The 14,847-nt window shown below is 47.7% G+C and overlaps 1 protein-coding gene across 17 annotated transcripts in view; it reads right to left on the bottom strand.

Annotated features, from left to right (window-relative positions):
- The window catches only part of Plekha6 (pleckstrin homology domain containing A6), a 143,422-nt gene that overhangs the window by 58,760 nt on the left and 69,815 nt on the right, over window positions 1-14,847 (bottom strand). Inside the window, exon 1 of one of the 17 annotated variants that reach the window (XM_031382647.1) lies at window positions 3,316-3,534. The exons of the other annotated variants lie outside the window; for them this stretch is intronic. The gene's annotated coding sequence lies outside the window, so the exon portion shown is untranslated. Of the gene's footprint in view, window positions 1-3,315; window positions 3,535-14,847 lie in introns of those variants that run through there. 17 annotated transcript variants of the gene reach the window in all.

The raw sequence follows: 14,847 nt of genomic DNA, 5'->3' as shown, positions 1-14,847 counted from the left end.
TTGTTTTTTCGAGGCAGGGTTTCTTTGTGTAGCCCTGGCTGCCTGGCTAATATTTTTCTATTGATGCAACAAAATCCCAGCATGTTCTTTATAAAGACTGAGACACGATCTAAAAATTCACAAGGAAATTCAAAGGACTTAAGACATTATAATCGAGCCGGGCGGTGGTGGCGCACGCCTTTAATCCCAGCACTTGGGAGGCAGAGCCAGGTGGATTTCTGAGTTCGAGGCCAGCCTGGTCTACAGAGTGAGTTCCAGGACAGCCAGGGCTATACAGAGAAACCCTGTCTCAAAAAACCAAGAAAAAAAAAAAAAAAAAAAAAAAAAAAAAAAAAAAAAAAAAAAAAAAAAAAAAAAAAAAAAAAAGAAAAAAGAAAAAGAAAAAAAGAAAGAAAGAGAGAAAACAAAAAAGAAAACTTTTAAGAAGAAAAGAAGAACAACGCCTAGCACTCAGGAGCCAGAGGTGGGACGGTCATGAGTTTCGAGCTGCCTGAGACAAATGAGACAAATGTCCCAGAACAACAAATCTGAGGCTCCAAGTGTGGCTTTAGTTGGCAGAAGACTGGTGTCAGACACACAGGCTCTGGGTTTGTCCCCGGCATTAAGTGTTGCAAGACTATAATATGAGCACCGGGGGTGAGGGAAGTAGAGGCAGGAAGGTCAGAAGTTCAGGGTAACCTTCAGCTACGTAACAGGTCTAAGAAGGAGTGAAAGCAGATGGAGGGAGGAGGTGGCAGGACTGAGAGGGTAGCCCCATGGTAGAGCACCAGCCTAGCATGAGACAGGACCTGAGTTCTCAAGTCCTACCACAAAAGAACAGGAGGAAAAGGAGGAGATGAGAGATGCAAGATGGAGCAAGAAAGGGTGGCGTCACCTAGAGACAGGGACTGACTGGTCCCCTTCCCTTTTGGGATCAGCCGGCCTCCAGCTAATGCTGATGGGGAAAGAGAACTGAAGGAGCCTCCTGTAGGCCTTGGGTCCAAAGAGAAAGGAGGACCTGGAGGGAGAGAGAGAGAGGAGCTGCCGCCAGATAGGCAGTCTTAGGGTTCTTCCTCCCTTCCCTGAACCACCTGCCCTTACCCCTACCCTATAAATAAATCAATCCACTTATGATAAATTTGTTCCGAGCAAGATATAAAGGTGATTTCAATACATGACACTGGACAAATGGTAGACCCAAATGCCAAACAAACAGCCAGAGAGGGAAAAAAAAACCTTCATGGGACAGGAAAGATGTCTCAGATGCTAAGGGCACTGGCTGCTCTTGCAGAGGACCAGGATTTGATTCCCAGCACCCAGATGGCTGCTCCCAACTATCCATAACTCTAGTTCCTTGGGATCTGATGCCCTCTTCTGACCTCCAAGAGTACTAGGAACACACATGTATGCATGTGGGTGCACGCGCGAGCGCGCGCGCACACACACACACAATAAATAAATAAATAAATAAATAAATAAATAAATAAATAAACAAATCTTACCAAAAAGAAAGAAAAAAGAAAGAAACCCCACAACTACAAATGCAACCAATTAAATAGACCATAGTCCCAAGAACCATACATTTCTAGAAGAAAAATGAGAGAAAAATCTCAGAGACTTTGGGGTTGTCTAAGAAAACTCAATACAACAAACTTCACCAAATAAAAGATGTTGTTCTTAAAAAGACATTGTTCCAAAAACAAAAGTGCATTAAAGAGTATCCCACATTTAGAACCGATATGAGATTTTCACAAGAACACATAAAGGGCACACAACTTATATCAAGACACAGGAAGTGCACATCTTAACGATCATGAGATGCCATGTGTACACCCAATGTGTGGGAGTGTCAGTAGTTTTAGAACAACTAAAATTGAAAGACTGACCGATGCCCAGTGGTCCGGCAGGGGAGGCTCTGAAACAGATAGGAAAGGTGCGTCTACCAGGGGGAAAGCAGGCTGTTTCGCCATAGAGCTCACCCATTCCACTCCTCCATATTTATGGAGAGGACTTACAGCCTGAGCCTACACAAAGACATATACACCTATGCTCACAGCACCTTTATATCATAGCTTCAAGCTGAAAAAAAAAAAAAAAAAAAAAAAAAAAAAAAAAAAAAAAAAAAAAAAACAGCTCTCCACAAACCTGGGAACACAACATGGATCCACAGGACCAGGTGACACTCAGAGAATAAATTACTAATGTAGGCAACGAAATGAAATACATGGGTCTCAAAACAATTACGTTGAGTGAAAGAGCCCAGACCTTTCCAAAAGAGAGTACACACTGTAAGATTCTATTATAAAATGCTTTAAAAATTGCAAGCTAATCTACAGTGGCAGAAAGTAGACCAGGGTAGCCTGAGGACAGGGTGGAGCAGGGATTACAAAAGAGACAGGAAGCAATTTGGGGTAGTGTTGGGGACTCTCTCTCTCTCTCTCTCTCCCTCTCCCTCCCACCCCCTCTGAACTAGAGACTGAACCTAAGACCTTGTACCGAGTTATATTCCCCTGCCTTTTATTATCATAATTGTGGCAAGAAGATTACAAATTTGAGGCCAGCCTGGGCTACACAGTAAAACTTTATCCTCCAAATTCAAAAAGGCAGAATGTCTCACAACAGATATTGTTTCAGCCTCTAAATCTATGCCATTTTTATGTCAACTACAGTTCAGTAAAAGCATCAAAAAAGAAAAGCCTTCAGTTGAAAAAGCTTTAGACAAAATTTCTTCCTCTTAACAGACACACACGCCTTACGTTTTAGGTGTGGATAGAGCTCAGAGAAGGAATGAGCCAGGGCAGAAGCCAGCCCCTCTTTCCCTGCGGCTTCTTCCCTCTGATGGAAGCAGCCCTGAACAACAGGGACAGCCAGGGGTCCTTACCAACCTGCCTTTTTCTCATGGCTCTGCAGTAAGTAACTCAGGCATGCTCAAATGTGTGCACATAAACATAAAGGATCGCTTGTTCATGACAGAAGGTTGCATTATATCCAATACAGCCTTATGACTCAGCAAACATCCACCCCTATCTCATTTGACTCGTTTATGGCCCATGAGGCTGGCAGGAGAGTATTACCAACTCTAAGTAAACACAGAAGCAAGGGGCCAGTGGCATGGCTTAGAGGGTAAAGGAGCTTGCAGTGCAAGCTTGACGACCTTCGTCAATCCCGGGTACAGGTGGAAGGGAGAACCGTCTCCATAAAGTTGTCCTCTGACCTCCACAAACCACCTACGACACATGCATCTGCATTCCACATCATACATGCGCACCGTCCTAATAAACAAATGAACACACGTGACTCCAAAGCTCTGATAGGCTCATGGCTGAAATAACCTACCTTGGGGTCCTTTCTTCCTCCTAGCCACGGGGCCTGTGCTCCGCAAGGCTGTGTCCCTCTACCCTGGCTTGGCTCTCTGAGGCCTGGGGAATGCACACCCACATCTTGTGCTCACTCCGCCCCGGGTGTGGACAACACCCCCATGAACTCTGGAAGTGGCGACAAACAGCAAAAGACCTAGCAGGGTGGGAGCAGGATTAACTGAGGGGAGTCTTGATATCAGGACAGGGAGGGCTCGGGGGATCCAGGGATCTAATTAGATCACACATTGGATGTGAAGAGAGGGAAAGGCCAACCAAACACCACTCCCTAGCCGGAAGTCTAGTGGGTGTGGAAGCAGCTGGAAGCTGTTAGACCAGAGGCTCCCAGCCAAAGGCCTCTGTACCCTTCCTCTCCCCCCTATCCATCCCCACCCTCCCTCTGTTCTGGCCAAGCAGGAGGACAGCCTCTGGCTGGGAGTCCTACCTTTCTCTCCCTTGTTTGAGGATGAGATGCCTGGGAGGGGGAGAAACCAGCCCTGCAGGGCACAGGGGTAAAAAAGTACCAGGGCACCCCAATCTAAGCAACCAAGATCTATACCACTGTGGGGCAAATCCAGACTGGTTGTTTTGCCTCATGGATGACAGAACCCAAATCCTTGGGAGGCAAGCAAGTGCCCCACCACCACCACCACCACCCATCACCGCTGTGGCAATATTTTTTTAAAATAAAAAGGAATGCAATAAAAAAGGTGCCAGGCAGTGATGGCACATGCCTTTAATCTCAGCACTTGGGAGGCAAAGGCAGGCGGATTTCTGAGTTTGAGGCCAGCCTGGTCTACAGAGTAAGTTCCAGGACAGCCAGGGCTACACAGAGAAACCCTGTCTCGAAAAACTAAAAGAAAAAAAAAAAAGGTCAAGGAACACCGATATGTCATGTCAAGGCAGCTGTGTGTTAAGGGCATCTTCTCTCGGCCTTGGGCTCCACTGTGGCCTGGAGAGGTACTGCTCTGATTTAAAATGGCAAAGATTTTTCACAATCTTTTTTTTTAAGGTTGTACTAAAACATCCATTTATAGGACCAGAGAGTTGGCTCAGTGACTTTGATAGAGCACTTATGATACTGCAGAGGGCCTGGTTCGAGTCCCAGCACTCACAGGGTGGGTGGCTTACAACCATTGGTAACTCGGGTTCCAGGGGATCTGCCACCGTCTTCTGACTTTCATGGGCATCTGGCATGTACGTGGTGCATAGATATATATGCTAGCAAAATATTCATAGACATAAAATAAATCTTTTCAAGTTAAAAAAATATATTATCCATCCTGTTTGGTAAATTTTTGTTGTGCCTCAGCCCCGCCCACATTTAGATTTTATGCCTGAGAAGGATGCCTAGGCAACCTAGCTCGGGGCTGAGCTAGAAGGGCATGAGGTGGACAGGCTGGAGAAGGCCAGAAAGATGCATCAAAGGCAGGGTATGAGCAACTAAGAAGAGCTCAAGCCAGACAAGAGTGGGGAGTGGTGATCCTGGAATAGCTCTGAAGGATGTTTTTAGATTACGTGTAAAGTGAAATTTGGACTGTATATTGGATAATAGAATTGTAGCAATGTCCTGCATGTTTCCAGCATTTGCTAATTGGTCTGTGGTTATGCAGGAAAACATCCTTGTTTTTAAAAGTTTTTTGTTTTTTTTTTTAAGGGAGTCACAGCTGTCTGACAACTGTATTAGCCAACCCCTCCCCCCTCTCCAGCCCTGAGGAGGCAACAGGAGAAAGAGCAACAAGAAGACAAAGGAGTGTGGCTGGACATTTGCTTCCTGCAAACAAGGATTAACCTGGAACCCTCCCCCCCCCAATCTTTCTCCTTTCCCCCAGGAAAGCCTGACAGTTGGCACAGAAGAAAAAGGCAATCAAGGCGCCGTCCTGGGCCATAGCATCAGCAAGCCATCTATCTGCCTTCGCCCCGGACCCAGGCACCTCAGATCCTACACAGGAGCCACGTCAGGTGATCCACCTCCGCTTTGCTGAGGAAGCTAGCTGGTGGAGGCTCAGGATGGAAGCCAGCCTGGATCAGTTATGCAGCATGCAATTCCCTCTGCACGCTCCATCTACAAGCTAACTCTTGCGTTGCATTGAATTTGCATTCGTCTTGAGGTTTAAGACTCTAGAACAGGCCTCACTCCTGATCCTAGCTCCCCCAGTTACTGCCTACAGAATTCTGGGTGAGGGACTGCACCTCTCTCTGTCTTCTTCCCCTCGCCTGTACAGAGGAGATGATGCCAGGATTTTACTCCTGGGTTTGCTACAGAATTATATGAGATAACACCAGTGGGGAATGGATGACAATTTGCCAGCATTTAATAAACATTCGGTGGCTGACAATGACTGTTTACTGTCCTGTCTGTATCTATCTTGACTCCTTGACTGTTCATCCCTCAGAGATGAAGGCCAGTTCTCACTACAAAAGTCTTGGTTCAACACTGCCACAGAAAGATGGATGCTTAAGAACTGGTCCAAAGCTGGGCATAGTGGCACCTGCCTTTAATACCAGTACTCGGGGAGGCAGAGTCAGGCTGGTCTCTATGAGTCCTAGGCCAACCTAGCCAAGATGACTTAGTGAGACCATGTCTACAAACAAATAAAAGAGAGAGACAGAGAGACAGAGAGACAGAGAGACAGAGAGACAGAGGAGGGGGAGATTTGATTCAAAAGAAGCCATCCATCAAGAGAACACCACCCAGAAAACATATATAACTGAAATCCTACAGTAGGGTGAGGCAGAGAGATTGCCATGTCTTCAAGGCCTGCCCGGACTACACGGAAAGTTCCAGACCAACCTGGAAGACCCTGTCTCAAGAAAGAAAGGGAGGGGCTGGAGAGATGGCCCAGAGGTTAAGAGCACTGGCTGCTCTTCCGGAGGTCCTGAGTTCAGTTCCCAGCACCCACATGGTGGCTCACCACCATCTGTAATGGGATCTGACGCCCTCTTCTGGTGTGCAGGTGTTCATGCCAGCAGAACTCTGTATACATAATAAATAAATAAATTTTTAAAAAAAGAAAGAAAGGGAGGGAGGGAAGAAGGGAGGAAGGGCACCCAGAGACCCCCACCTCAGACCAAAGGATGACCCAAGCCAGGATCTTCTTGTCCTGGCAGCCAGTGTAAGCAGTGCCAGAGGGTCCTAGGTGGGATGCCTGTCCCTAGCAGCCTCTGTCCTTGGAGGAGGACATTTCCTGTGTGTACTGTCTTACTTGAGCATTGAAAAGCTAGTCAGCCCTAGGAATAGCATCCCTGAGCAGAGAGGGTTGATTACAAATTTCCACATTCCAGTGCTTTTACTGCAACCACTCGGCTGTAGGGTGGGCAGGTTCCTCTTCCCTTGAGACACAGTGGACATGAGAGAAGGAATCCCATTGCCCCTGGAGTGAATGAGAGGACAGAGGGGGCCACTGTTAAGTGCTACTGGGAATCTATGAAAGCTAACTTCTCACCTGGAGCCCCATCTTAGAGATGCAGATGCAGCTGGGGAGAACACACAGTAAGCGGAGGAAAGTAAACACGTGGAGAGCGAGGAGAGCGGGAGAGAGCATCTTCAGGGTGAAAAGGACAGGCCAAGGGCAGTGTGGACAAAGGTCAGGAAGCAATCGATTTAGCCCAGATGGTCCTTCTGTGACAGAGCCGGAACAGGCAATTCTCTAGCCATAAACAGCCACTCAAGGAGCCCGAAACCACACGCGTGCACATGTGAAGATGCTGATGAAGTTCAGCTGCGCCTGGGTGAGCAGAGGCGTGTGGGAGGGCAAAGAGGGAAGGGGGTGGACACGTGTGTTGTGTGTTTCCAGACACGTTGGCTGCGGGAGCAGATTGGGCTTCATGGGACCTGAAGATCAAAGAATCTGGGAGACTACAAATATAGATTTATATATTAGATAAGGGAGTGAGGACTCAACGCTAAGCTCTATCCAGCCTCTTGGGGTTTTTTTTTTTAGTTTTTTTTGTTGTTGTTGTTGTTTTTTTCCTGACCACTGGCACACACTCACATGCTTGTGTTTCTCTGAGTTTCCTTGCCCCTGGCCCAGCACTACTTCATCTCCCTCTCACATCAAGCTTTGCTTAACCTGATTTATTTCCAGTGGCAAAGAGTGTTGAGAATCCCCACACCTTAGATTAAATTCTGTACTTCTGCTCAGCCGAGAGTGTGGATTCTGTACGCTCCCTTCCCTGTCCGGTTTGCAGCTTGGGCATCAGCAATCTGCAGGATAGTGTCCCTCCCCACTCCGCGCACGCTTGCTTTGAGCAGCCCCACCTTCCCCAAAGGGCACTGCAAAGCCTTCCAAGCTGCCAGGAAGGGTGAAACCTCAGCTCCACCCACTGCCTGGCCCCTTACATTCCAGCCCTGCGCCCAGAGTTTGACCTTCTCTTTGGCTGGCTGCAGATAGGTTCTGTTTTAAACAGTCCAGCTCACCCGCCCCCCCCCCTCCCGCCCCCGTCCGCCCTCTGGTCTGCACGCACATGCACACGCACACTTACTGGCTCCAGAAAAGTCAGGCAAGATGAGAGGGAAGAGAATCTCTCTACTCTACAGCACCCTCCTACAACAGCCCCTAGGACACAGATCCTAGAAGGGCTGCCTCCTCCTGCCTGCCTGCTCAGTCTACACACATGGTGAACAGAGGAGAGGGGCTCAGGGCCTGGAGGAGGGACAGTGGGCAAGGGAAGCTCTGCACCTTGGAAGCTTCCCCAGTGTTATCCCAGGGACAGTAGGGTGGGTAAGCCCAAGAGCATTGCCACTCACAGAGAAGCCTCGAGATTCCTACTTCCCAGGTAAAAGAGAAAGTAAAAGAATTGAGAGACAGGGGAGAGATGAAGACAGTTCACATGGAGCGTGTCATGAACTGTTGAACATACCCTTCCCTAAGCCCCCTGATGCAATCGGACTTGCCTGGAATGCACCATATGACCTGTAAGCACATCCCTCTGGAAAAAGCATGGCTTGTCTAAATATGAGTTGTATGTTGTGTGTTGGCCCTTCCTTCCCCGCCACACACCCAAAACTCTCAGAACGCAGACCGTTCCCCTTCAGTTTCCTTCTTTCCACCACGAACTCCCATTCCGGCTGAGCTCCGGAGGAGCTTGCTCTGGCAAAGCCTTTTCCTCCATCAGCTAAGAGAGGAAAAACTTTCTCTCCTCATCCGTTGTGAATAAAATGGATGTTGGGAACCAGTTGGCCAGTGGTGGAGCTAAGAACAAGTTTATCCCTCTCCTGCCTCCATTTTTTCCACAGTATAAAGGTAGTCAAGGTAATAGGTTCGAACATGCTTTCATGCTTTCAACACCAGTCACGCAGTGGCCATGACCATTCTCTGGCTCCTTGGTCTAGTTTCACCCGAAACAAAGAAACAGAGATGCAGCGTCTCTCCATGGCTCACTGCAACTTAGGTATTGTTGGAGATTAAAGTGATTCTGTGTGATTCTTAGCAGCACTGGGCTATCAGCCTCCAAGGTCCATTAGTACAGAGAAGAGAGAAAAGGTAGTGTCTTGGCTTGGGACCTTCTGATGGCCTCCTCCACGTCATAGCCCTCTTGACTTGCCTGAACCTCCACACCATCTCATGGTCCACAGTTGGCTGTGGTTTTATGACATCTGTGGCTGGGAAAAGAAGAACCTAGCCCAATGTTCTCAGCCGCTTCTTGTGCAATCAAACGCAAGCCCTTTATCTTCTCCGCTGTTTCTTCAGATGAGGGGCTACAGCCAGTGAGACATGGTTCCCAAATCCCAGGCCTAAATCCTCATGGTCCCATAAAGAAATAATTCCATAGTCACTGCCTAGATGGATTCTAACTTAGGGCAAACAGGATAACTCTGTCCTGCTCAGGCTCCGAGGAGTGAGGGACAATGGGAAGATTCAGTTATACTACAAAAGATGGAATTTAGCAAGTAGGCTAAGCTTCCCAACTACAAGACTTTGGGATGTCCATTCCCTGGTGTCTGATGGAACAACTCAATCTGCCCTTTACTAAGAGGATATCGTTTTACCAACGGGCAGAGGAAGGGATCTAACAGCCTTCAAAGTCTGGGTTCTGGGTTCTTTCCAGGCACAGGGAAGAGCCACGTTTGGGCTCCTTCAGTCACATTGCCATGCTTCAGTCACAAACCTACTGGGCTTTGTGGTCAAGCAGGAAAAGTGGCAAAGCAAACTGTCATCTTTGATCAGAGAAAGCTCTTTTTGCAGTGGTCAACCATGACTATAGGATTCACAAGGTCAAAGTACTGAGAAAAACGGCTACTGAATGCCTAGCTGTAATGAGACAGGACTATCACAGGAGAAGGGGCAGAGAGCGTGTGAGAGCTGGAGGAGTGGGTGGGGGGCTGTGGGAAATCCTGACTTCTGGGCAGGACAGTGGCCAATGCACTCCTGAGCCTCCAGCAGCTGTGATTATCTGTACAAGACTGTCAACACCCTGTTGAGGAATTTATATATGGTTAACATTGATGATAGAGGGAGAACATTTTCTTCAGTATATGAGAGATGGCTCCGTGGTTAAGAGCACTGGTTGTTCTTCCTAGAGGTCCTGAGTTCAATTCCCAGCAACCACATGGTGGCTCACAACCATCTGTAATGAGATCTGATGGCCTCCTCTGGTGTGTGTTGAAGACAGCTACAGTGTATTCAGATATATAAAATAAATAAATCTTTTTTAAAAAAGTACCCATGCTCATGAAATATATAGAATCTCTCTGTCTCTGTCTCTGTCTCTCTGTCTCTGTCTCTCTCTCTCTCTCTCTCACACACACACACACACACACACACACACACACACACAAGAAGAAGGGGGCTAGTAGTGAAGAGAAAGGAGATCAGCAAGACCCAGAAGGGGGAAAGAGAAGGTACAAAGGAAGTATGATCTGAATACATCATGTACACGTATGTAAATGTAAGACAAATTCTCAGGCAAGATGGCTTAGGGACCTGAAAGCTCTCCAAGCCCAAGCCTCCTTGTAGAAATTGACCCTCACAGCATCCACCGTCTCCATGGTGATAGCCATGCTCCCCAAACCTGGCATCACCATTCTGCGGACACAGGGTAGGCACTCCCTAGGAGTGAAGACTACAGTTGACAGAAGAAAGATACCACTCTACTTCCAAGGGATTGAATGGGTAACATGCCCACAAGAGGAACACTCCTCCACCTTCTCCCACCATGGGCTGCCCACAAGGCTAAAGTTTTTCCCTGCATCAAGGGACAGGAATGAGTCATACACAAAGAGCAACAACAACTAGCTCCAAGACAGTCGGCCTCTTATTTCTAGTTTGTTCCCAGGGTCCAATCAGTTCTCTACAGAGAGATTTGAGAAACACTCTAAGCTTCTACAATGAAACCTTCAAGACATAAGCTGTTTTTGAGTAGTTTCACTAACTTGGGTCTGGAAGTCAAGGCTAGCACAGGGGTGCAGAGTGGAAAATACCCAGCATCTCCTCTAGACTGTGCATACAAGGCTGATTGGAGGGCAGACCAGAAGTAATTGAGAAGGAAAAGGCAAAGATGGCAATGGGCAGAGAAAACAGGTAGGCTGACTCAAAAGCACAAACGAGCATCAGGGATGCTCAAGAGAGAGCTGGCTAAGGGATAAATGGATATATGGCTGTGACTGTGAACTAATGTCCCTAAGGAAAGTGACAGGAACTGATACCCAAAGGACTCTGAACCGGTTGCCAGTGAGTGGATACAACATTGAGATACAGTGATGGAGGACAGCATTATTGAGGAGAGGACAAGCCTGGTATCCTGGGTCCTCTGCTGTCTCAGGGTCTTACTAGTCTTCCAGACCATAGGGTTCTATCTGCTCATCTAGTCTTTAAGAATGTCTACTTTTCTGTTAGCAGCTCCATGATCCAATAGTCCCTGTAAGAAGATCCTTACCCCCACTTTCCATTCTGCAACTGGCGGGAGCAGTTATTCCTTATTCCTATAGCAACTAACCATTCCTACTGAATATCTTCCCAGTGAGGAGCACAGGCAGCCCAGGCCATACCTTCTCCAGGTCATCTGAGCCTTATACTGACAGTAGGCGCTTGTGCAGGCTCTTTTCTAGTTTGAGAATACAGGGACCCGGATATTCAGAGTTCAATTCTTGCCTGATGCAGAGTCATCTCGAGATAGTAGCGGCCATCTGAAAGCACTGAGATGGTAGGTGAGGCCATGCCATTGCCTGTGCCTCCACGCCATCATCCAAACAACAGAACGATGCCCATCTCTCCAATGAAGAGTTAAAAGCAGGCTGTGTCGTCACCAGATTGAATTAGCACTTCCTTTGACTGTTTTTTTTTTCACATTGCTAATGAAGACCAGTGAGACCCTCTAATTGAATTCCCCCTGCTTCGAGCTGTACATCCCTTTTGTGCTTATCTGGGAATAGCGATGTTCGCAAACTCCTGTACAGATGGCCCAACTCCGGGCAAGACTTCTCCAGAGAGGGCATCCTAGTAGTTCTGCGCAGAGCGGTTTCCGCTGCGGATGGCTCTTCTCTCATTACACATGATCGCACTTGTTCCTGGCTCTCACGGCCCCCACAAAGCCAGCTGGATTCTTCTCGGAAGCCACAAACTGAGCTCAACTTTAGCTTCTTTGGTGAGCTTTTTCGCCTCCTGGGATCGCAGAAGTCAATGTACGAGCTGACAAATGATACATATCAGAAAGTGCCTTCCCAGTGGGGACAGATCCCAAGCCAGGGATGGTCCCATCCCTCCCTTACCAATCCTCCACTCATACCTAGAGAGGTAAGATTCATGCTGCAGTGGAAAATGCTCTGGCTCCATGACAAACGGACCTGGACTGAAATCACAGCTCAGATGCTTACCAACCAAATGCATGCTGAGTCCTAAACCCCTCCGAGCCCTACCTTCCTTGTCTGTGAAATGGAAAGATTGGTTCTGACCTAGAAGATTACATAAGGCACTATACAGTCATAGTGCCTTCAAAGCATTCCCAAAGCTGAGAACACCTCAGACAGACCTCTCTCCTGATCCGGTGGCAGTAATCAACAACCAGACTTGAACCTATCTGGCAACGAAACATGACCTGACCTGGCCTGAGTCTCCTTACAGCCTCTCTCCCACTTCTGGGACTCTTGAAATCAGTCTTACCCAAGATACAATAAAATGGCTATGGAGGACAGGCGGAATCCCAGCTCTAGGGAAGCAGAAGAGGGCAGATCTCTGAGTTCAAGTCTAACCTCATGTACAGAGTGAGTTCCAGGACAGTCAGGGCTACACAGAGAAACCCTATCTCGGAAGAGAGAGAGAGAGAGAGAGAGAGAGAGAGAGAGAGAGACCTTGTCTCAAAAAACAAACAAACAAACAAACAAACAAACAAACTGGCTGAAAAACTACTCCAGACTCTGCTGGGCTTTTATGTAGTAGAGTGTATGTACTATGCCTATTACCCTAAAATCCTCAGGCCCTGCAAAGGAGTGGGGAGCTATATGAACCCCTACTCTAGTTCTCCTCCCCCAAGACAGAGGTTTCAGGGCAATCAGCAGAGTTGTTAAAGCCAAGGATGCTGACAGCCATCTGCCTTATCACCAACCTGGAGAGGGTCCCCGGGTTCCTGGGACCTGCAGCTGGCTCTCTGGAATTCAGGTTGGCATGAGACCGGGGAGAAGAGTCAGAGCCCAGCCCTTCATGAAAGCCTGCTGCTTGCCTACCGTGCTCAGATCTGGCAGAGGCAATTTGATGGAACCTCAGGTACAGACATGTCTGAAGATTCCAAACATGCCTCCCAGCTCCCCACCTCCTTGGGTATCGAGTGCTTTCTCCACCTTCTCCTAGCATTATCTGCACTGCTTGTGCCCTATGGGCATCCCCAGGGGGATGAATGACCCAAATATGGCAAACACTAAAAGAAGGGGGATCTGAGCTTGTGGGAACTTGGACCAATGGGAGGAAAGGAGTCTGAGCATTAGGAGGTGCTGAAGATGGGGTGTTCCGCGGGTGAACGGGGAGCAAACACACCACCATCTAGCGAAACAGGTTTGGCACATTTCTCCTGATGCCATCTCATGGCCCCAAGAGATTTTTATATGGGAAGCCAGTTCTAGTCAACAGCAAGTAGTGTTGAGCAATTCCTCTCTTCAAGTCTCTTGGCTCTAAGTCACACACTTTAGGGACCTACTGATGATCAACTTTCTTAGAGATCCAGCCATCCCAATGAACTTCCCAGATCTGGTCCTGGATCTGCTCAACGTAGTTCCATCCTGCTACCTCAAGCCACCCTCCCAACAGACATCAACCATTGGCCAGATGACCTGATTTCTAACTCTGGTAGCATAAGCTCCATCTCATCTTCAGTGAGGTCTTCCTGAAGTTCCTGGGGAGGATCCACTGTCTACCACATGGAGAACTACACTGTGTATGGTTAACAATGGGGTAGTGGCAATCAAATTCAGAAGTCTCCAAAAACAGGAGAAAGGGGCTGAGCTGTTTGATATCATGTGATTAGAGGCTCTGCTAGCTCTGGGGCCTTGGGTCCCATGGCAAAGCTTGGAAAAAGCTAAGGCAGGCCCTTTTTGACCTTTGCATCCAAAAGAAGGCGTGCTGAGTGGATCCCATATCTGCCCTCCCGGCTTGAAATATCGTTAAGGAAATTCTTATCTCCAAGAATTTGGCTGGACTCTCTGACTCTGTATTCTAGACCTGTTCAAAGCCAGGAGAGAATTTTATCAGCCAAGCTTGGTGCTGTATGCCTAGAACCCTAGCCATTATGGAGGAAGGCAAGAGAATAATAAGTTCAGGGCCTCTTTTGAACAAAGCAAGTTCAAGGTCTGTCTGAGTAGCATCATAAAACCCTATCTCAAAATAAAAACTAATTGGGGGGTGGGGAGCTGGAGAGATGGCTCGATGGTTAAGAGCACATACTGCTCATGTTAGAAACCAGAGATGAGTTCTTAGCACCCATGATATATAGGTCATCGCTACCTGTAATGCCCTCTGGACTATGTAGGCCCTTGTACTCATGTGCACACACCCATATGTAGAAACATTCACACACACAATTTGTGTTTTTGTTTTTGTTTTGTTTTGTTTTGTTTTTTTTAAAGATCTTGGAGTGGCCGGGCGGTGGTGGCGGACGCCTTTAATCCCAGCACTTGGGAGGCAGAGGCAGGCAGATTTCTGAGTTCCAGGACAGCCTGGTCTACAGAGTGAGTTCCAGGACAGCCTGGGTTACATAGAGAAACCCTGTCTCGAAAAAACAAAACAAAACAAAACAAAAAAACCAAACAAACAAAAAAAGATCTTGGAGTGGATCACCATGGTGGAGCAGAAGCAAGGTCCTGGGCTCAACTCCAGCAAGGAGCTGGGAACCCTTAGCAATAAGGGGTTTTTATTTTGTGTTGTTTCATTTAGTTTTTTGTTTTGAGTCAGGGTCTCACTATCTCTGGCTGGGCTGAAACTCACTGTGTGGAAGAGGAAAGTGTCCATCTCACAGAACCCCACCTCCCTGTCTTCCAAGTGCTGGGATTAAAGGCGGGGACCACTGCACCTAGCTCATATCAAAG

This window comes from Mastomys coucha, unplaced genomic scaffold (assembly GCF_008632895.1).
Source record: "Mastomys coucha isolate ucsf_1 unplaced genomic scaffold, UCSF_Mcou_1 pScaffold1, whole genome shotgun sequence".
In the NCBI taxonomy this organism is placed as follows: domain Eukaryota; kingdom Metazoa; phylum Chordata; class Mammalia; order Rodentia; family Muridae; genus Mastomys; species Mastomys coucha.
The sequence above is the reverse complement of the archived record's forward strand: the minus strand, read 5'-3'. Positions and strand labels throughout refer to the sequence as shown.